At 43.9% G+C, this 23,356-nt stretch overlaps 1 protein-coding gene across 2 annotated transcripts in view; it reads left to right on the top strand.

Moving 5' to 3' along the window:
* Positions 1-2,978: 2,978 nt before the first annotated feature.
* Positions 2,979-23,356, top strand: part of OSMR (oncostatin M receptor) — a 64,981-nt gene continuing 44,603 nt past the window's right edge. Inside the window, exons 1-2 of one of the 2 annotated variants that reach the window (XM_075184219.1) lie at positions 2,980-3,238; positions 11,701-11,801. The gene's annotated coding sequence lies outside the window, so the exon portion shown is untranslated. Of the gene's footprint in view, positions 3,239-11,700; positions 11,802-23,356 lie in introns of both variants that reach the window. The other variant, XM_075184220.1, reaches the window with a different exon arrangement.

Below are 23,356 nucleotides of genomic sequence, written 5' to 3'. Positions count from 1 at the left end.
CCATTATGCCAACTCCAATAACTATATATAAATGGGGGTGAACCACTATGCCTACCCACCTATCCCTTTCCACTCGTTGGCATCACCCATGACCTTCCCTTGAAAAGCAATTGGCTCAATTCCTTTGTAGCACCCTCTAACACTCTCTCTTCATTTGATCCTACAAATGAAAAGGAAGTTTCTACTCTCTTCTCATCTTCCTACTCTACCTCCTGTCCTCTTGATCCCATTCCCTCACAAATTAGTAGGTCCCTGTCTCTTGTGCTCATTCCCCCTCTAACAAAAATCTGTAATCTATCTCTTTCTACTGGTATTTTTCCATCACTATTCAAGCATGCAGTGATTACTCCCATTTAAAAAAAAAAAAATTCTGACCCAAACTCTCTCGCAAATTACCGACCCATCTCCCAGCTCCCATGCCCCTCCAAGTTCCTCGAGAAAGTTGCCTACACTCGCCTCACACACTTTCTTACAGCAAACAACCTATTGGATCCTCTTCAGTCAGGCTTTTGCTCTCAACACTCCACAGAGACTGCACTGACCAAGGTTGTTAATGATTTGATCACAGCAAAAAGAAAAAAACATTACTCTCTTCTAATTCTCCTGGATCTCTCGGCTGCATTTGACACTGTTGACCACTCTCTCGTCATACATACGCTACAATCCCTAGGTTTTGAAGGCACTGTCCTATCCTGGTTCTCATCCTACCTATCTAATCGCTCTTTCAGTGTTAATTTCTCTGGATCCACCTCTGCTCCGCTTCCTTTATCAGTTGGAGTACCACAAGGCTCAGTCCTGTGTCCTCTGCTATTCTCTATCTACACCACTTCTCTTGGAAAACTAATAAGCTCCTTTGTATTTCAGTATCATCTCTATGCAGATGATACACAAATCTATCTATCCTCTCCTGATCTTTCACCATCTGTGTTGTCTCGTGTTACTGACTGTTTTTCTGCCATTTCATCTTGGATGTCTTCTCGCCAAATCAAACTCAATCTTTCAAAAACTGAATTAATAATATTCCCACCCAAAAACAGAAGCTTCCTGCCTGACATTTCTATTTCTGTTGATAACATGACCATAAATCCCACCCCGCAAGCTCGTTGCCTAGGTGTAATTCTTGACTCACAGATATCATTTATTCCCCATATCAACTCTATATCTAAATCATGTTACATACACCTAAAGAACATTTCCAGAATACGCACATATCTCACACAAGACAACGCAAAAACCTTAATTCATGCACTCATAATCCCCCGCATCGACTATTGCAATTCCCTCCTTACTGGTCTTTCCAAAGTCAGTCTTGAAGCCCTACAATCTTTTTTGCACGCAACGGCTAGACTGAATTTCCTTGCAAACCATTCTTCCTCTGCTGAGTCACTCTGTCAATCTCTACATTGGTTGCCTGTATTTCAACGAATCCAATATAAAATTCTTCTACTAACATACAAGGCCGTCAACAAAATTGCACCAACATATATTTCCTCACTTGTCTCAAAATATCTCCTTACTCTACACCTCCGTTCTGCACAAGATCTGCGTCTCTCTTTCACTCTCATCACATCCTCCCATTCTCGGTTACAGGACTTTTTCGGGCTGCACCCACTTTGTGGATTTCCCTCCCTCGTACAGTAAGACTTTCCTCTAGTCTTCAAACCTTCAAGCGTTCTCTGAAAACCCACCTCTTCAGACAAGGTTATGATATTCCTCAAACATCATCTTAATCTCCCTAGGTTGCCCTATTACCACCCTATTCAAAGCTAACGCAAGACAACAACCCTCTGACCAACATTGCTACACACACAGCCCACTCAATACGTTTACCTTTGCATTCTAGCTGGTCCATTGTGCAATATGATGTAGCACATGTCCCTGTGTTTCAAACTCCCATTGTCCCATAGATTGTAAGCTTGTGAGCAGGGTTCTCTTACCTCTCTGTATGTATGTATTACCCAGTATTGTCTTATTAATGTTTGTTCCCAATTGTAAAGCGCTACGGAATTTTCTGGCATTATATAAATAAATGTTGATGATGATGATGATATGGTGTCATCGTTTGGCTTTGCCATAACGCTAGGGAAGAGGGTCTCCCCTTGCATATAATAGACAACCGCCTAGCTTCGTCGTCTGTAATGAGAAGTAGATGGTTAGAATCATAAAGTGGGAAATAACGTTTTTTTCTTGGTACTGGGTTTGAAAGGACCTGGCATCTTAAATTCCTTTTCTTAAGTTGGCAATCGAAGGGCAGTGTACCTCCCGATTCCCATTCTCAGCCCTGGACAGAACTGACAGCGATGCACTAATACAGTGTTGGCTAACCTGTGACACTCCAGGTGTTGTGAAACTACAAGTCCCAGCATACCCTTCCAGCAATAAGCTACTATATATTGGCAAAGCATGCTGGGACTTGTAGTTACACAACACCTGGAGTGTCACAGGTTAGCCAACACTGCACTAATAGGTGGACACCAGGAAAAGGGTGAGTGTGGAGTCCACATGGCTGAAAACATATCTCCCCTTCCCCCACATCTTAATAATAGGTGTCTTAGCCTAAGCACTTACACGGATTTAAGCCTATGCAGCCTTGAGCCTCCTTTCTATACACAAACAAAATTATTTAGATAATCAGATAATCTGATTCGTGGATTACATTTCCATTTTATTCCTTGTTTAGTTTTAGTAAACTTTTATGGGCATTTTTTTCAAGAAACAAGAAACTACACAACATTTGTGTCCCCGCAAAGTTTATATATAAAGTATTTACAATTGTATGACGCTTGCAAACCCTGCAGAAATCTGCTGAATGATGTTTTCGTTAAGCTGTGAGCACACTATTGCATTCAGGAGGAAAGACTGTGAGCTGTTTGTACAAGTCCAAACCTGTTGACGTCAGTAAATGACAAAAGGATAATCTTAAAAAAAATCATTTTCATTTTTCTCTTTAAATTGAGAGTTGTGTACAGAGCCAGCATGATTCAACTGCCTCTTCCTGTAATTCCTCCCACTCTTTGGGTGTTGGGATTTCAGTTTAAGACAGATGCCTAGTGTGGAAAAGAACTTAGAAGCATTTGGATTCAGGAACTTTGAAATCTGTCTGCTAATAATTTCACGTCTTCATCAACGACTCTTTAAAGTTGAACAATCCAGAATAAAGCCTGTCTATCACGTGCTATTTAATTGCGCTGGAATTTCTGGAACTCGGAGAAGGAATTCTTGTTTTCATAAAGGAACAGTGAGTAAAACCGTTCTCACCACTGCTACAGAATGTATTCTGTGTGCTGCTTGTATGATAATGTAATGCTACACCGGATCCGAGGGTCAGCAACTGTTTCAGAGCATTCATTGCTATTAGTTGTCAAACGCTGTGTGTGTGTTGTGTTTATTGATTCTTAACAAGCTGAGCTAGGAGACTGCAGGTGTCCGTCAAGGCCTAATTGTAACTGGCTGTGAGAGGATCCTGCAGGATGTTGAAGCAATACAGTCAGTAGTGAAAGTAAAGGAAACAGACAATCAGAACTGCTGTGTGAAGATTTTACAAGGAAATGTTTTAAATAAGTAACCACAGTCATTAAAAGTTAGTTGTTTGTTTGGGTTTTTTTTAAAATAATGACCATCTGTAGAGTTAAACGTCTACTATGTTTCTATTTTATTTGCTTTATTTAAATACTTATAATACAATTGTATATAAGGGCTCCATTTTGTGCTGGAACGCACTAGAAGACCGTTCCGGCACTAATTTTTAATAGTTTTTAAGGTTTAAAGTTTCTTTTAATGCCCCCCCCCCCCAGCATATGTCATAAGATTTTAAATTCCATATTGTTTCATGTAAAAATTAATCAGTGATTCCTACCATGGTCAGGGAACCTAGCAAAATAAAAATTATAGCGCACTGAGGTCATGCTAGATGGTATGGCGTGATCACATGATTAGATGCACCTACTGAGCCGTAATGTGCCCTCGGAAATTACATTCAAATGTTTTCAATGGCACGTCTATGCTGAGATCCATCCAAGGTGTGTACCTGTAGTCAGAGCCGGTGCCAGGGTCATTGGCGCCCTAGGCATTCTGTGAAAATCGGCACCCCCGCCCGCAGGCAGGCACACTTTAAATATCGGCGCCCCCCACCGCAGGTACCCTGTCAAAATCGACGCTTCCCTCCCCTCGTCTTTCCTTATCTTACCTGCATTAAGCTGCTCCTCTCTGCTCTGTCTTCTCCCCTCCACTCACAGACACTGTCGGGCCGTGATGATGATGTCACGGCCGACAGTCAGTGAGCGGAGGGGAAGAGACAGAGCAGAGAGGAGCAGCTTAATGCAGGTAAGATTCATAGCCTCTTCCCCCCTCCCCTCCCCTCCCCGTGGATTTCTCGGCTGCCGCACAGTTTTAAACGACAATAGTCAATGTTTTTTTATTTGGGGCGCCCTGCAGCCCTAGGCAATTGCCTAACCTTGCCTAATGGGAGCACCGGGCCTGCCTGTAGTGCTATAAGGGTTGCATGCATATGAACATTAAAAGAAAATGGACAACAGACTATAGGAAAAGTAGTCTTTAAAAATGAAGCTATATACCCAAGAGCCTTTATTTTTTCAGTGCATTTAGTGGTTTGTATCTAATATTATTATAATACATCACATGAAAACACTTGTGTCTAGTGTTATCAAACTGATGTGGCGGCACCTGCCCCTTCAAATGCACTTACTCTATGGGGGGTATTCAATTGTCCGCGGGTTCGAGCGCGAAAAAACTATTACCGTTAATACGGTAATCTCTCGCTGCGAGTAAATTACCGTATTAATGGTTTTTCCGCGCAGGATACCGTAATAATGGTAATCCTGGGCGGACCGCGGGATTTTCGGCAATCCCGTGGACAATTTAATATGCCCCTATGAATATAAGACCATGCACAGTACTCTGGTTGAGTATCTTCTGCTGTGATGACATTTATTCCTCAAGCTGTTTATGATCTCATGCTCAGTATTGTAGAACTTCTAACTCCTTTAGAGTAGGGATGAGCGGGCTCGGATTTTAGAAATCAGAACACCCCCGAACAGTGCCGATCCGAGCCTAATCCGAGCACTGTTCGGGTATTCCCGCCGATCGCAAAACTCGAAACGAGGCAAAACATCATAATCCCGCTGTCGGATCTCGCGAGATCCGGATTCATATTAGTCCCTGCTTGCCGCCGCCATCTTCACTCAGGCATTGATCAGGGAAGAGGGAGGGTGTGTTAGTGGTGTCCTCTGTCCTGCTCATTCCAGTGGTGCTGTCCTGTGCTCTGTCCTGCTCAGTCCAGTGGTGGTGCTGCCATAATTCCAGTGGTGCTGTCCTGTGTCCAGTCCAGTGGTACTCCTATATAAGTTCACTGATCGTGCAGTATAAGTCCAGTGGTACTGCTATATAACTAAGTTCACTGATCCTGCAGTATAAGTCCAGTGGTACTGCTATATAGCTAAGTTCACTGATCCTGCAGTATAAGTCCAGTGATACTGCTATATAACTAAGTTCACTGATCCTGCAGTATAAGTCCAGTGGTACTGCTATATAACTAAGTTCACTGATCCTGCAGTATAAGTCCAGTGGTACTGCTATATAACTCCAGTCCAGTGGTACTGTCCTGTGCCGCATATAATTTTTAAAGCCTTTGCCGGGTGTGTGGTTTAGGGGTACGCTCTCTTGTGCTGCGTATAATGGAGTACAAAAATTTGGAGGATAAAGTAGGGAAAGATCAAGAACCACTTCCTCCTAATGCTGAAGCTGCTGCCAGTAGTCATGACATAGACGATGAAATGCCATCAACATCGTCTGCCAAGGCCGATGCCCAATGTCATAGTAGAGGGCATGTAAAATCCAAAAAGCCAAAGGTCACTAAAATTATGAAAAAAAAGAAATTAAAATCATCTGAGGAGAAACGTAAACTTGTCAATATGCCATTTACGACACGGAGTGGCAAGGAACGGCTTAGGCCCTGGCCCGTGTTCATGACTAGTGGTTCAGCTTCACACAACAATCTAAGCCCTCCCCCCCCCCCCCCTCTAAAAAATTTAAGAGAGTTAAGCTGTCATCAACAACACAGCAAACAACTCTGCCTTCTTAAGACATGGCATTACAAATCCCCAAGGAGAGTCCAAGGGTGTTGGTGGTTGCGAATCCTGACCTTCCCATCACTGTATGGGAAGAGGTGGCTCCTTCCACCATTTGCAGCACACCCTCTGCATATGCTGGAAGGATCACCCACAGTCCAGTTACAGATTTGGATAATGAAGGTGTCAATGTTGTACACCAGGAGGAGGATATTGATGTAGCTGGCGCTGAGGAGGAACTTGACGAGGAGGATGCTGATGTGGTTTTCTTAAATGAGGCACCAGGGGGGGAAACAGTTGTTGTCCATGTGATGAAAAAGCCCATTGTCATGCCTGGCCAGAAGACCAATAAATCCACCTCTTCGGTCTGGAATTATTTCTATCCCAATCCGAACAACAAATGTATTGCCATATGTACCTTATGTAAAGCTGCAATAAGCAGGGGTAAGGATCTTGGCCAACTAGGAACATCCTCCCTTATACGTCACCTGAAGAGCCTTCATAAATCTGTGTTTAGTTCAGGAACTGTGGCTAGGACTGTCAGCAGTCCAGGGACACCTAAATCCCTTGGTGCCGTTGTATCCACACCAGCAACACCCTCCTCGTCAATTTCCACCTCGATCTGGATCGGAGATAGTCCTGCAGGCCATGTCACCGGCATGACTGAGTCCTCTTCAATCCGGGATTCTTCTGGAGGATCCTGCAGCGGTATGCCTACTACTGCCGCTCCTGCTGTTGCTGCTGGGAGTCGGTCATCTTCCCAGAGGGGAAGTCATAAGACAGCTACGTCTTTCACTAAGCAATTGACCGTACAACAGTCGTTTGCCATGAGCACAAAGTACGACAGCAGTCATCCTATAGCAAAGCGGATATCTGCAGCCTTGACAGCTATGTTGGTGTTAGACGTGCGTCCGGTGTCCGCCATCAGTGGAGTGGGATTTAGAAGGTTGATGGAGGTATTGTGTCCCCGGTGCCAAATCCCGTCTAGATTCCACTTCACTAGGCAGGCGATACCCGGGATGTACAGAAAAGTACGAAAAAGTGTCCTCAGTGCTCTGAAAAATGCGGTTGTACCCACTGTCCACTTAACCACGGACATGTGGACAAGTGGTTCAGGGAAAACTAAGGACTATATGACTGTGACAGCCCACTGGGTAGATGCATTGCCTTCCGCAGCAACAGCAGCAGCAGCATCAGTAGCAGCATCTCCGAAACGCCTGCTCGTTCCAAGGCAGGCAACGTTGTGTATCACCGGTTTCAGTAAGAGGCACAACGCCGACAACCTCTTAGAGAAACTGAGGGAAATCATCTCGCAGTGGCTTACCCCACTTACACTCTCCTGGGGATTTGTGGTGTCGGACAACGCCACTAACATTGTGCGGGCATTACATATGGGCAATTTCCAGCATGTGCCATGTTTTGCCCACACAATAAATTTGGTGGTGCAGCATTATCTTAAAAGTGACAGGGGTGTGCAGGATATGTTTGCGGTGGGCTGCAAAATTGCGGGACACTTTCGCCATTCTGCCACTGCCTACCGAAGACTGGAGCACCATCAAAAAAGCCTGAACCTGCCCTGCCATCACCTCAAACAAGAGGTTGTGACGCGCTGGAACTCCAACCTCTATATGCTGCAGAGGATGGAGGAGTAGCAAAAGGCCATTAAAGCCTACACAGCCACCTATGTCATAGGCAAAAAAGTGGGGATGCGCCTGAGTCAAGCGCAGTGGAGACTGATTTCCGTGTTGTGCAAGGTTCTCCAGCCGTTTGAACTTGCCACACGAGAAGTCCGTTCCGACACTGCCAGCTTGAGTCAGGTGATTCCCCTGATCAGAAAGAAAGTTGTCAGCGCTTATCCTTTAAACTGCATATCTGTATGTGTCTAGCAAAATGAAAACATGAGGTATTAGTTCATATTTTGATCAAAAGACTTAAGCCTGCATCCCACGTCAAGGGTACCTCATTATATGCAGGTCCTACACTGACCTATATGCTTTAAACACTATTAAAATGCAGTTAAAATCAGATGCACTCATCTCCCAGGTATAGAGGTTTACATCTAGCAAAGGCTGGCTTGTGAGCCACACCCAAATGTGCCTTAAATAGGCTTGATGGACAGCTGCTATGACAAAAAGGCAATATTTTGAAACAAAACCAGAGAAAAATAAGCCCGCGCTCGGTATATCCCACATTATATATGGTACCAGCTGCAGTTGTCTACAGTTGACACACCGTTCAGTCACTGACACCTGAAAACTGCATTAATCGTGGAACAAATGGTTTCTCATGGGCTTGTTCCCTCCTTTGTGTTCTGTCCGGTTATGCATTCGGATACCCCTACACCGATTGGGATGAAACCAACGCAAGGTGGTCCAGTTGGATCCTGGCCATGTTTTAGAGGGGTTAGGGTCCCGGGCGGACTTCCCAATGGTGTACGCTGGGCAGAACTTTGACCTGGGGAGTCTGTTCTGGGGCTTCCACTGGATGGATATGGATGAAAACTTCACAGAGGGGAGGCAATTGGTCTGGGATGCCTAATGGAATGGTTGGGGTCCCGGTCGAAACTCCCGCTGGTGTATGCAGGGCAGAACGTTTGACACAGCCTGTTCTGGGCTGGATGGTTTTGGATGACATCTTGGCTACTAATTATGTCTTAAATGTTGACAGTTACATCCAACTCATTGATAACATAATAACCTGAAGATTTAAACCCAGGCAACCCCGGGTACTTCAGCTAGTTAAAACATAATAATATTAAAGCACAGAAAACAAAAGCATTTAAGTTACTAAAAGAAGACATTTTCTGCCCTACCCAAAATCCAGCCATGGGGGTGGTGAAGTAACGTGGACCAAGACTGGTTTGATCCACACTCCAATTCAATCTATTTCTATTACCCCATTGCCATCATTATCATCACTAGGTATCATTAACTTATTTGCATCTTCTCGTCAATCCACTTTTCTCTCAATCCCAGGGGACAAATTAAAAAAAAAAATATATAAAGTTTTTGGTTTTCATTAGTTGTTTTTTTTGTCCATACTCTGTGGTTAAACCACTGATTATGTCAGAAATTCCCTTCTGGTGCGTGAAACCATTGCATTGTACTATTGTGCCCACCAGGCATTCAATAAAGCTGGGCTCTCATAGGAATGTTAGTAGAGTTGCCAAGTCAGATGGTCCCATCATCAAACACCCGGCATCACGGTAACTGGAGTTCCCCTACAGTGAACTTCGGACACCATTGGGCAACACTAATTTGACCTCTTAGTCTGGGGGTACACGCTGTGTAAAGTCACTTTATAAAATGATTTTTCAAGTTGGTTGGTCTGAGTTATACACGGTGTAAAATTGGGTCTGTGGAGGTAGTGAATTTGATACTAGGGGCTAGATTTACTAAGCTGCGGGTTTGAAAAAGTGGGGATGTTGCCTAAAGCAACCAATCAGATTCTAGCTTTCATTTATTTAGTACATTCTACAAAATGACAGCTAGAATCTGATTGGTTGCTATAGGCAACATCCCCACTTTTTCAAACCCGCAGCTTAGTAAATCTAGCCCTGCATTCTACTGAACACTGCTATCATCAGCTATAGCACTTTATCTTTCTAGATAATTTTGCTTGCCTGGCACTCATGTTTCTGTCACTCTACATGTTTTACCGCTGTGGGAGCTCGCCATGCAATGAGGGCCCACTGCAGAGTGACATGTGATACAGTCCCAAGCCATGTGTCTGAAAGTGGGACTGTGGGAGTTGGCAGCCATGACAAGGTCTAAAATTGCAGGGAGATCAATTTAGAGGCACAGATCTATACTTATACACTGTCATTCTAAGTCTGTATGTTTGGAGTGTACAGAAGTTGGGTTTTGCAGAATCATAGGAGGGTCACAGGCTCAAAAATAAAACTAAAATTACAGGCTTTGTTGACAACAGCTTTTAAGCTATCTGTTTGGAATTTTTCCCAGGCGCTCTAAATGTTAAACAACACTTAATTTATTGTCAGGATATGTAATTATCTGGATCTTTATAGAGACCTATGTCTGTAGGTAAAAGATTAAATGAAGACACGCACATTGAACATTCTAGGAAAATAACATGTTTTTATTAAATTTTCCCAAATGTAAGATAAAGGGAATAACAATAAAGGGCAGCACGGTGGCTAAGTGGTTAGCACTTCTGCCTCACAGCACTTACAGCCTTACAGATCCTTATCTGTTAGGAGTTTGTATGTTCTCCCCGTGTTTGTGTGGGTTTCCTCCGTTTTCCTTCTACACTCCAAAAACATACTGGTAGGTTAATTGGCTGCTAACAAATTGACCCTAGTCTGTGTGTGTGTGTGTGTGTGTGTGTGTGTGTGTGTGTGTTAGGGAATTTAAACTGTAAGCTCCAATGGGGCAGGGACTGATGTCGGTGAGTTCTCTGTACAGCGCTGCGGAATTAGTGGCTCTATATAAATAAATGGTGATGATGAAATAGTCTCCAGAGATGTTTTTTTTCCTTTTATTTAAATATCTGCACTGCCCTGGGTGGAACAAAATATACACTACGAAAATTCAATTCAGTTGACACTGAACTTAAAGTTGATTGGCTGGATGCCAAAGGTGTGTATAGTCAAGAATCACCTATTGTAATTTACTAACCGCAAAATGTATATACACATTATAAATACTTTGCAAAAATGCGTCTAACATTAGATTTCATACATTTTACCAATTTGTCCAGCACCTATTACAACTTTCACACACCCAGTTCCCACATCAATCTGCCAGACAGATGAATACCCTGGTGCACGCCTCGCTCTACTTGTGGTGTTTGTCTACATAACAGTTTTGTCTGACATTTGGTAGGTCTGCTGCCTGTCCTCAGGTACAGGAGTGCAGGTCAGCAAAAGTAAAATCATCCCCTCAAGTACCCATTAAAGTTATCACAGTCATAGTTGACCTATTACTGACTGTGGTAGTGTAAGATCTGTACATTTTGCTCAGCTGAAAGAAATCTACCAACTGGAAGCAGATACAAGCCAGATCCATTCTAAATGTACACACAAAACGCCAGATACACACAAAGTTCACACAAAAAGCCGGATACATACTAGTGTCAATTTAGAATGGATCTGGCTTTTTGTGTGGATCCGGATTTTTGTGTGAAATGAATGATTAGTGTGAATTTGGCTTTTTGTGTGAATTTAGTGTGGATCGGCATTTTCTGTGGATACAGGTGTGTTTTTGTGAATGGGAATCTATATGCATGCGGCTTATTGTGTAAAAATAGTATTGATCTGCCTTTTTGTGTGAATTCATTGTGATCGGGGTGTTTGTGTGAATTTAGTATGGATCCCGGTAGATTTGTGTGGATTCAGGTGTGTTCGTGTGGATCCAGGTGTGTTTGTGTTGATCTGGGTGTGTTTGTGTGAAATTAGTGTGGACTCGGGTGTGTTTGTGTGGATCTGAGTGTGTTTGTGTGGATCCAGGTGTGTTTGTGTTGACACGGGTCTATTTGTGCGTATCTGGGTGTGTCTTGACACACACACACATCATAATGCTTACTGTGCACCTGTTCCAGTGCATTCCACTATCTTATGCCTATAAATTAAACCTTGTTTTGTATCTGTGCACAGAATCAAGAACATTCCCGTTGTCAGGCTGGGTACACACTGGAGCGTTTTCATCCAATAATCGGGCAAATCAGCCGACATACGACAGTTCGGTCTGAAGTCAGGTTAGTGTCTATAGTGACGCGATGGTGGAAAGTCGTTCCAAGTTGGCTTATTTGATTAGTGGTACTGTTTAATATTTTCCGACCAATCACCTAACCATCATGTAGTGTCTGTATTCTGTCCTTACCCGATCGTGTCGGGCAGCCCCAACCAGCAAACATTAGCCTCCCATCTGATTTACCGCATATTGCTGCCCTAACCTGTGCATGAACCCAAATAATAGACATAATTGACCAAATAAAGCTCATAGCATCTCAAAAGCCAGAGACATGACTGTTATGCTGTACTCCATACCTTGCTACATTCATAAGTGAAGCTTTTGTTTAATGATGATATATTCCAGGGTAATCATTTTACCCATCCTTTAATGATTAACCAGGATTTAAATTATTAGACTTTGTATGCACTGGCGTTTTTGACCAACACAATTTCAAACACCAGTGAACCCATATCTCAAACATGAACACATTTTGCATGCAGTGGTTGCGTTGTTCTTGCATCCAGGGACGTAAATGGAGCACACACTCAATTCAACTAGCACTGAATTAAAAAAACGGAGAAGGCAGCATCCGAAAGACCATGCCACAATGCTTCTTAATACAAGTACAATCTTGAGTCGATATGGGAATATTGGTAACTATGGATTCAGATGCCATCACTCTTTACATGTATTTATTAGTGTTAAAAGCGTTAGTAAACACACATACTTTGAGAGCTTTTAGACATAATGTTTGTACTGGTGGCGGTATGGAAATGTAAAAGTGACGGTAGGAAAAATGTAATGGGAACGTAAGGGAATGGAATTTTATCATTTTACAATGAAGGCAGCAGGAGAAATGTAGGTATGGCATACCACCCTATACGCCCCCACTTCGTTCACTGGTTTGAGTTATATTGCCATTAAGTACATAAGAGGAAGTACCATTGGCATATAAATTATGGGGCAATTATTATTTATTGATTAAGGGGCAAAATTAAGTTATAATTAACATTTATTTTTCATTATATTAAGGGGACACTATTATTGTATTATATTATGGGGAAATTATAATTATATTAACTGGGCGATACTATTTGATTGTTAATGGAGGATTTAATTATTTATGATGCACATATGTGGCATTTCATAGTGCCCCAATAATATAATAATACAATAATATTGCCACCTTAATAGAATGAAAAAAATTATTTTGCCCCATAAGGTAATTAGAAATTAATTTTGCCCCTTAATCAATAAATAATGATTGTCCCCATAATGTATAAGTCAATGTTTGAGGTATCAAGCCAATCACAAGCAGTAGCAACCAATCAGATTCTAGCTATCATTCTATAGAATGTACTAGATAAATAACAGCTAGAATCTGATTGGTGGCTATGGGCAACACTTCCAGTTTTCCATTTTAGAATGTTTGATATGTTTACCCCCAAAGGAATTGTGTTGCTTTGTAAAAGCTGTTGATTTAGGAATGAATTTGTTTTTCCATGACTTTGGATAACATATGCAGTAAAGAGATAAATCTACGCTATGAAACAATGATTCTGTCACCACTTTTGTGGATCAGAAGGATTCTATCCAATTTCCATCCCTTGTGGATTTGACCAGATGACAGAGTAATGAAGCAGATGGTTCATCAATGTCCGGAATACTGAAGTGTAGGAACTTTCACTGCATCTGGTTCAGCCGACATTGGTGTTAGTTTGTTTGATATAAACTCACATATATCCATTTGTACTACTTGCGTTCAATTTTAACTATTATACCGTGATGCCTGGATAAGTTGACCCTATTGAAAAAGGAATCGTTACACATTGACACATGTACAGAATTTTTGCATTACATTTACATCTGCTATGCAGCTGTGTATAGACTATTGTTCTATGTATTCATAAAACTGCCACTATTAGAGGCCGATCTCTTCTCCCTCAGTGAATCATGAATCATAACATGTTGCTCTCTCCTTTCACTTGAAATTCTTCTCTATGGTTCTGGCTTCACTGGTTTGGAATTTAAGTATGGTTTAGTCTTTAGTGACTGTTTGTGGGGCCTAATTAAATACCTGTGAACATTCCTTACTGGACAATTCAGATGCATTAAGTCCTGCTCCGGATTCACTAAAACAGTGCCCCAATTTAACCAGTCCGAGTCTTAGTCAGCTGAGACCCTTCCACTATTCTGGATAATCCCACCTATTTAAGCTCCTGCTGTGAACCTATACATTGATTGAGCAGCTTACATTTCTGTATTACCGTTCTCTATTATGGCAGCTCCTACCCCCTTTTGCATTCTGAATCCCAGAACTGTCCTGGAACAATTGGGACTGTTGGCCGGTATGTAATTGGGAAGATGCACTTTAATGGCTTATGAGAATCATTCTGTATTACCTGGGTGACGTCATCTCATCATCACGTATCGTTCTTAAGTATGTGTATAGACCAAAATATTTCAATGAGATTTTTTGGGGAAAACTGGTTGAGATTAAGGAATTTGCAAATAGACCCCATATTAGCCAACAGAACATTGTGAAGATTCGTTTGTGTCGTTTCCTCAATGTACAACGCTGCACAATATGTCAGAGCTTTATCAATAAAGGACAATAATTATGATAAAAATGGATTTTCCTTTAAAGACCTGGGGGTAAATGTATTAAGCTCCGGGTTCTTCAACACCCGCGAGTTCGGCGTCTTCGGCGTTTAAATTTAAAGCGCCGCTTCGTTAATATGCCCCTGACTGAAGTCACATGACTGAAGTGTATGACATAACTGATGTCACATGACTGAAGTGTATGACATGACTGATGTCACATGACTGAAGTGTATGACATGACTGGTGTCACATGACTGAAGTGTATGACATGACTGAAGTCACATGACTGAAGTGTATGACATGACTGATGTCACATGACTGAAGCGTTTGACATGACTGATGTCACATGACTGAAGCGTTTGACATACACTCTGATTGATACTTAGCCCAACTGCATGTTGATTGGTATTGTAGCTACACCATAAATATCATATGGCTCCATATGTAAAGTAAGACGAAAAAATTACAAGTGCTGCCGCTGTCATAGACCGAAAAAAGCTGCAAGCTCCACTTATACAGATGATAGAGTGTATTAATAGTGCTCTGAAAAACTTTCCCTAAATACCAATCCTCTTGCTGATGGAAACTATGTTTAGCAACATTTTATAAATCCCCTACGTGCCAGACCTCCAGGGATTCACTTAATGCAGAATTTCAAATGAAAGTGAAATTAAAGTGAAATAACCATTATTCTAAGATGGGGTTTTTTCCCATTTTATTTTCATATAAATAATTAAAAAAAATATGGGCATATATAAATTAGTACATACAATGTCATTTCTATTCATTTTATATTTATTGACAGCATAGTGGTAAATTAATTGACTTCTGAAAAATATGGACCCTAAGTGTGTCTGTATATCTGTCTGTCCAATGGGGCAGAAACTGATGTCAATGATTCAATAGTCTCTTGAAAGTGCTGGTATTATACAAATAAATTATAATAAATATTTTACATGGGTGAAACCAGCCATATTGATTCCCTGGCTAAGGTCATTTAAATCTTGATTCTGTGAGGAACCCCTCCAGTCGGCACAACACAACCCGGAATCTACTCTGCCAGTCAGGTGTTCACTGGAGCCCCTGATGGTGGGGACAGACTGGGCTGCAGACTGACAGAGGGTTGTGAAGTGTGTACCGGCTGGGGAGAACCCAGGCAAGCAGAGTAAGTGTCACTCACCGGACTGTGAGTGCTTCTTCCCGGACATTTAGGAACCGTGGCCGTCCTCCATCCTGAGGGACTGCGCATGCGCAGTCCTTTCCATACCTCCAGTGTATGTTCCTTTAACTAAATTGGCAGATCAGGCAACCTCCCTATATTAAGCACCTGTGGTCAACACCACGTTGCCTGATCTTGGAGTCTCATTCCCCATGAGTCTCTGAAGGTGTTCCTGTGTTTCCTTGTTTATTCAGCCCAGCTGATTCCTGTGGTTTCCAAACCACTTCTACCTCAGTGGTTTCCAAACCACTTCTACTACTGTGGTTCCCATACCACTTCTACCATCTACTGTATCATCGTGACTGTGAGCTGATTCCTATCCGCTGCCTCCGTGCACTACAGTCTTCTAATCACTTCAACTCTACCATTTATCATTGGGACTGTTAGCTGATGCCTATCCGCTGCCTCCGTGCACTACAGGCTTCAACCACATCCACTCACCTGTTCATGATTGTGACTGCCAGCTGATTCCTATCCGCTGCCTCCGTGCACTACAGGCTTCAACCTGCAACTCGTCTGTGTTTCATCACCGTGACTGTTTGGCTGATTCCTATCCGCTGCCTCCGTGCACTACAGTCTTCAACCTGCAACTCGTCTGTGTTTCATCATCGTGACTGCTAGCTGATTCCTATCCGCTGCCTCTGTGCGCTTCAGTCTTCAGTCCTTGTCAACTCTACCGTGTTTCCTTGAGTCTGCTGCCACTATTGCTACCCGCTACTCTCCGTGATCATCTGTTCCAGTTCAACTCTGCTCCGGGGTCCCATCGTTACTGCACCTGCTGGTTGCTATTGGTTACCTCCGTGTTCCCGCAGAGACCCGCTGCTGTGACTTCTCAGCGCTACTCATCCATCTACTGCTGATCCGCTCTCCACGCCTTCCTGTGTTCCCTGCTGGTCTACCTACCTGTGCGCTGCACCTGCTAGACCCCCGCTTCACCCATCCAGGGACTTGTATCCTGCTGGCCTCCTGCCCTTCAGGTATCTCTGCACTCCTGTCTGACTGCCTTCTCCTGAACCACGGTATGCATACTTCCCATTGACTGTGCTGTGTATTGCATACCTTGCTGGACTGTGTTGGTTCTCCTCTGGAGTGTACTATCCGCTGAGTCTATTGCCATCATTGACTGTGTTGGTTCTCCTCTGGAGTGTACTATCTGCTGACTCTACTGCCATCATTGACTGTGTTATCTCATGCTGGATTACTTCAAGAGACTTTCTATATTGGCAGTGTTGTTCAGTCAGTTATACATTTATATTGTGCATATTACTGTGGATCAAAGTCAAGGTGCCCGTGTATATATTGTGTTGCAGTCTCTCCCCGTGCACCTCCTCACATATATATTCAGTGGTACAACTTGCTAGTGGCAGACCACTGACTCCTGTTTACAGTTTCACCTGTTCCAGTATCCTCTCACATAGCAGTGGTACAACTTGCTAACGCAGACCACTGACTCCCCGGATACCTCCACTTGGATTCCATTCCTTCACTCAGACAGCGGTACAACTTGCTATCCGCAGACCACTGACTCTCATCACCTCCTCGTTTCTGTTGGACATTCCTCCTCACTATAGCAGTGGTACAACTTGCTACCGCAGACCACTGACTACCTTCACGTGTCCTTTGTCCATACAGTTCCTCGTGTATTACTACCTCCATATTGCCAGTGCTGCTAGTCATAGACTTTCCTGAGCATCTCATCATCTGCTATTTCCTGTTCCGTGATCACCCTGCTACCAGAGTACCATATTACCACCTATACTGCTCTGGTAAGCCTATCACCTGGTGATCCCTGGGTAAAGACTCCTAGTGCCCGTGACAGTAAGATCAGGCCATGACAGACCCAGATACGGAACCTACTGCTAAAGAGATGCTGCAGCATCTGGTCAGCCGTGTGGAGCAACAGGATGCTCGCCAACAGCTGTTACTTCAATGTTACCAATCGTTAACCTCCCAAGGAACATCTGGACAGACTGTTACAGCTAGTATTGAAGCTCCTGTGCTTTCCTCCGTTTCCCCAGTGCCATCCCAGGTGTCTACAGCTCCTACGCTTCACCTGCCTACTCCGTCAAAATATGACGGGGACCCCAAAACTTGTAGAGGTTTCCTTAACCAATGTTCAGTCCATTTTGAACTCCAACCTCAAAATTTTTCTACCCATCGTTCCAGAGTGGCCTATCTTATCTCATTGTTTTCTGGACAAGCCCTGGCTTGGGCCTCCCCTCTGTGGGAAAGAAACGATCCAATTCTACAAGATAGTGCCAAATTCATTTCCACGTTCCGAAGTGTGTTCGATGAACCAGGTCGTGTGACCTCCGCTGCTTCCAGCATTCTTCGTTTGCGACAAGGCTCCCATACAGTAGGACAGTATGTCATTCAATTTAGGATCTTAGCCTCTGAACTTCAGTGGAATACTGAAGCATTAGTTGCCGCCTTCTGGCAGGGGCTCTCCGATAAAATTAAAGATGCACTGACTACCCAAGAGCTTCCTTCGTCACTAGAAGATTTGATCTCTCTTTGCCATCGTGTAGACATGAGATTTCGTGAAAGAGAATCTGAGAAAACAACTTCTGCTAAAGCACCTCTTCGTTTAAACCCTCAATTTCGTCCAGTTTCACCTTCTGTGATTCCCATGGAGATAGGACGTTCCAAATTATCTTTAGAAGAGAGGAAACGAAGAGTAAAGAATAGACTCTGTATCTATTGTGCTGATTCCACACATATGCTCAGTTCTTGCCCTAAGAAATCGGGAAATGCCAGGCCCTAACTAGTTCTGGAGAGGTGAAGTTAGGGTCCCTGGAGTCCTCTCCATTGTCTATGAAATCTAAAGTCTGCGCTTTCGATGTTACGATTTCCTTTGCTACCAAAGCCTTTGAGTCACAGGCATTGATTGATTCCGGAGCAGCAGGAAATTTCATTTCTAAATCACTAGTGAATCAATGGTCCCTACCAGTGATCACTTTAAAAACACCCATTACTGTGACGGCTATAGATGGATCACGTCTCATCAATGGTCTCATCACCCAGAGTACGTCTCCAGTAACCCTTCAGATTGGTGTACTACACCATGAAGAAATTTCGTTTTTAATTCTTCCAGTTACGACAAGTCCGATTGTCTTAGGCCTTCCATGGCTTCAATGTCACTCTCCCCAGATTGACTGGCGCACCCCTCAAGTTACGTCTTGGGGGTCTGAATGTCACCATCGTTGTCTCTCTCAAGTTATTCCTCTTAAAGTACAGCAATCTTCCATCTCATCTTCCTCCCCGGGACTCCCTCCTCAGTATGCTTCATTTGCCGATGTGTTTGATAAAGCTCAGTCTGAACGTCTTCCTCCTCATCGTTCTTGGGATTGTCCGATCGACCTTCTACCTGGCAAGACTCCTCCCAGGGGTCGGGTCTATCCTCTCTCGTTACCTGAAACTCAAGCCACATCTGAGTACATACAGGAGAATCTCCAGCGTGGGTTCATTCGACCTTCCACCTCTCCCGCTGGAGCTGGGTTCTTCTTCGTCAAAAAGAAGGATGGATCATTACGCCCTTGTATAGATTTTCGTGGACTCAACGCCATTACTATCAAGAATCGGTATCCCATTCCGCTGATCACTGAGCTATTTGATCGCATCAAGGGAGCTCGGATATTTACTAAGTTGGATCTTCGTGGTGCCTACAATTTAATTAGAATCCGTTCCGGTGACGAATGGAAGACCGCGTTTAACACCAGAGATGGGCATTACGAATATTTAGTAATGCCCTTCGGGCTGTGTAATGCCCCCGCGGTTTTCCAGGGTTTCATCAATGAGATCTTTCGGGACTTATTATATGTATGTGTCGTTGTCTACCTGGACGACATATTGATCTTCTCACAGGACCTGCCTTCTCATCACCAACATGTGGCAGAGGTCCTCTCCAGACTACGGAAAAACTCGTTGTTCTGTAAATTGGAAAAATGTTCATTCGAGTTACCCCAGATTCCATTCTTGGGGTATATAGTTTCCGGAGTTGGCCTGAAGATGGATCCAGACAAAGTAAATGCTGTACTACATTGGCCTTAACTCGGAAAGGGGCTAATACTAAGCAATGGTCATCTGAGGCTCTCCAAGCCTTTCAAATCCTCAAAGAGTCCTTCTCGTCTGCTCCCATTCTGCGACAACCTGATGTGACACTCCCCTTCTTCCTAGAAGTAGATGCCTCTAATGTGGGCTTAGGAGCTATTCTCTCCCAACGCTCGGAGCAACAAAAATTACATCCTTGTGCCTTCTACTCTCGGGGTCTTCTGCCCACAGAGAAAAACTATACTATCGGGGACAAGGAGTTGCTGGCCATCAAAGCTGCATTAGAGGAATGGAGATACTTGTTGGAAGGAGCTCGCCATCCGGTGACGATCTTCACGGATCATAAGAACTTGTCATATTTGCAATCTGCTCAATGCTTGAACCCTCGTCAAGCAAGATGGTCTCTTTTCTTTTCCCGTTTTGAATTAATTATAACCTTCAAACCAGCTGCTAAGAACAAGAAAGCTGACGCTCTATCTCGAGCTTTTGTGACGTCCTCTGATGTAGAAGAGGTTCCCAACCATGCTATTCTAGACCCCAAATGTATTTCTCTGGCTGCTTCATCCACCAAAATGCTACCATTTGGGAAGACCCTCGTGCCTCCTACTCTGAGGCGGAAAATCCTTTCGTGGTTCCATGCCTCTCGTTTTTCTGGACACGCCGGTGAACATAAGACCTTTGAGATTCTCTCTCGTAGTTACTGGTGGCCTTCAATGAGGAGAGACGTCAAAGAGTTTATTGCTTCCTGTAATTTATGTTCTCAGTTCAAATCCTCCCGCAGAACTCCAGCAGGGTTGCTGCGACCACTACCCATTCCGTCCAAGCCTTGGACCCATATTAGTATGGATTTCGTTACTGATTTGCCACCAAGTAAGAATCACAATACTATTTGGGTAGTGGTAGACAGATTTTCGAAGATGGCTCATTTCGTCCCTCTGTCCGGTTTACCTTCCTCGTCTACTCTGGCTGAACATTTCATTAAAGAAATCTTCCGCATCCATGGATGTCCGTCTGAGATTGTGTCAGATAGAGGAGTACAATTCGTTTCCAGATTCTGGCGGGCCCTTTGTAAAACCTTGGGCATACGATTAGCACTCTCATCGTCTTACCATCCGCAATCTAACGGACAAACGGAACGAGTCAATCAAGATCTTGAGACTTTTATTAGGATGTTCTCTTCAGCCAACCAAGACAACTGGGTAGAATTGCTCCCTTGGGCTGAATTCGCCCATAACAACATGTACCATGAGTCATCATCCAAAACTCCATTCTTTGTGGTCTACGGTCACCATCCGTCTTTTCCGGAATTTCCTGCCCTCCCGCCCACCCAAGTTCCTGCTGTGGAGACTGCTTGTCAGACCTTCAAAAATATCTGGTCTCAGGTCAAAACCTGTTTAAAGAAGACATCTAACAAATATAAGTCTTTCGCAGATAAGAAGAGGCGGGCTATTCCACCACTAAAAATTGGAGATCGTGTCTGGTTATCTACCAAAAATATTCGTTTGAAGGTTCCATCTATGAAATTCGCCCCTCGTTTTATTGGTCCATATAGGATCATTCAAGTTATCAATCCAGTATGTGTTAAACTTCTTCTTCCTAAGAATCTTCGGATTTCCAATGCCTTCCATGTGTCCTTGCTCAAACCTCTCATCATCAACCGTTTCTCGACTCCTTCCTCAGCACCGCAGCCAGTTCAAGTTCATCAGGAGGAGGATTTCGAGATTACTGAGGTATTGGATGCAAAAATTTCGCGAGGAGTCCTCCGTTTCCTCGTTCATTGGAAGGGCTTTGGTCCTGAAGAGCGTTCATGGATCAAAGCTGAAGATCTTAATGCTCCTGCCCTTCTGAAGAAGTTTTATTCCAAAAATCCGGACAAACCCGGTTCCAGGCGTTCTGTGCCCACCTTTAAAAGGGGGGGTACTGTCACTCACCGGACTGTGAGTGCTTCTTCCCGGACATTTAGGAACCGTGGCCGTCCTCCATCCTGAGGGACTGCGCATGCGCAGTCCTTTCCATACCTCCAGTGTATGTTCCTTTAACTAAATTGGCAGATCAGGCAACCTCCCTATATTAAGCACCTGTGGTCAACACCACGTTGCCTGATCTTGGAGTCTCATTCCCCATGAGTCTCTGAAGGTGTTCCTGTGTTTCCTTGTTTATTCAGCCCAGCTGATTCCTGTGGTTTCCAAACCACTTCTACCTCAGTGGTTTCCAAACCACTTCTACTACTGTGGTTCCCATACCACTTCTACCATCTACTGTATCATCGTGACTGTGAGCTGATTCCTATCCGCTGCCTCCGTGCACTACAGTCTTCTAATCACTTCAACTCTACCATTTATCATTGGGACTGTTAGCTGATGCCTATCCGCTGCCTCCGTGCACTACAGGCTTCAACCACATCCACTCACCTGTTCATGATTGTGACTGCCAGCTGATTCCTATCCGCTGCCTCCGTGCACTACAGGCTTCAACCTGCAACTCGTCTGTGTTTCATCACCGTGACTGTTTGGCTGATTCCTATCCGCTGCCTCCGTGCACTACAGTCTTCAACCTGCAACTCGTCTGTGTTTCATCATTGTGACTGCTAGCTGATTCCTATCCGCTGCCTCTGTGCGCTTCAGTCTTCAGTCCTTGTCAACTCTACCGTGTTTCCTTGAGTCTGCTGCCACTATTGCTACCCGCTACTCTCCGTGATCATCTGTTCCAGTTCAACTCTGCTCCGGGGTCCCATCGTTACTGCACCTGCTGGTTGCTATTGGTTACCTCCGTGTTCCCGCAGAGACCCGCTGCTGTGACTTCTCAGCGCTACTCATCCATCTACTGCTGATCCGCTCTCCACGCCTTCCTGTGTTCCCTGCTGGTCTACCTACCTGTGCGCTGCACCTGCTAGACCCCCGCTTCACCCATCCAGGGACTTGTATCCTGCTGGCCTCCTGCCCTTCAGGTATCTCTGCACTCCTGTCTGACTGCCTTCTCCTGAACCACGGTATGCATACTTCCCATTGACTGTGCTGTGTATTGCATACCTTGCTGGACTGTGTTGGTTCTCCTCTGGAGTGTACTATCCGCTGAGTCTATTGCCATCATTGACTGTGTTGGTTCTCCTCTGGAGTGTACTATCTGCTGACTCTACTGCCATCATTGACTGTGTTATCTCATGCTGGATTACTTCAAGAGACTTTCTATATTGGCAGTGTTGTTCAGTCAGTTATACATTTATATTGTGCATATTACTGTGGATCAAAGTCAAGGTGCCCGTGTATATATTGTGTTGCAGTCTCTCCCCGTGCACCTCCTCACATATATATTCAGTGGTACAACTTGCTAGTGGCAGACCACTGACTCCTGTTTACAGTTTCACCTGTTCCAGTATCCTCTCACATAGCAGTGGTACAACTTGCTAACGCAGACCACTGACTCCCCGGATACCTCCACTTGGATTCCATTCCTTCACTCAGACAGCGGTACAACTTGCTATCCGCAGACCACTGACTCTCATCACCTCCTCGTTTCTGTTGGACATTCCTCCTCACTATAGCAGTGGTACAACTTGCTACCGCAGACCACTGACTACCTTCACGTGTCCTTTGTCCATACAGTTCCTCGTGTATTACTACCTCCATATTGCCAGTGCTGCTAGTCATAGACTTTCCTGAGCATCTCATCATCTGCTATTTCCTGTTCCGTGATCACCCTGCTAC

This window comes from Mixophyes fleayi, chromosome 1 (genome assembly GCF_038048845.1).
Source record: "Mixophyes fleayi isolate aMixFle1 chromosome 1, aMixFle1.hap1, whole genome shotgun sequence".
NCBI lineage: Eukaryota > Metazoa > Chordata > Amphibia > Anura > Limnodynastidae > Mixophyes > Mixophyes fleayi.
The sequence above is the reverse complement of the archived record's forward strand: the minus strand, read 5'-3'. Positions and strand labels throughout refer to the sequence as shown.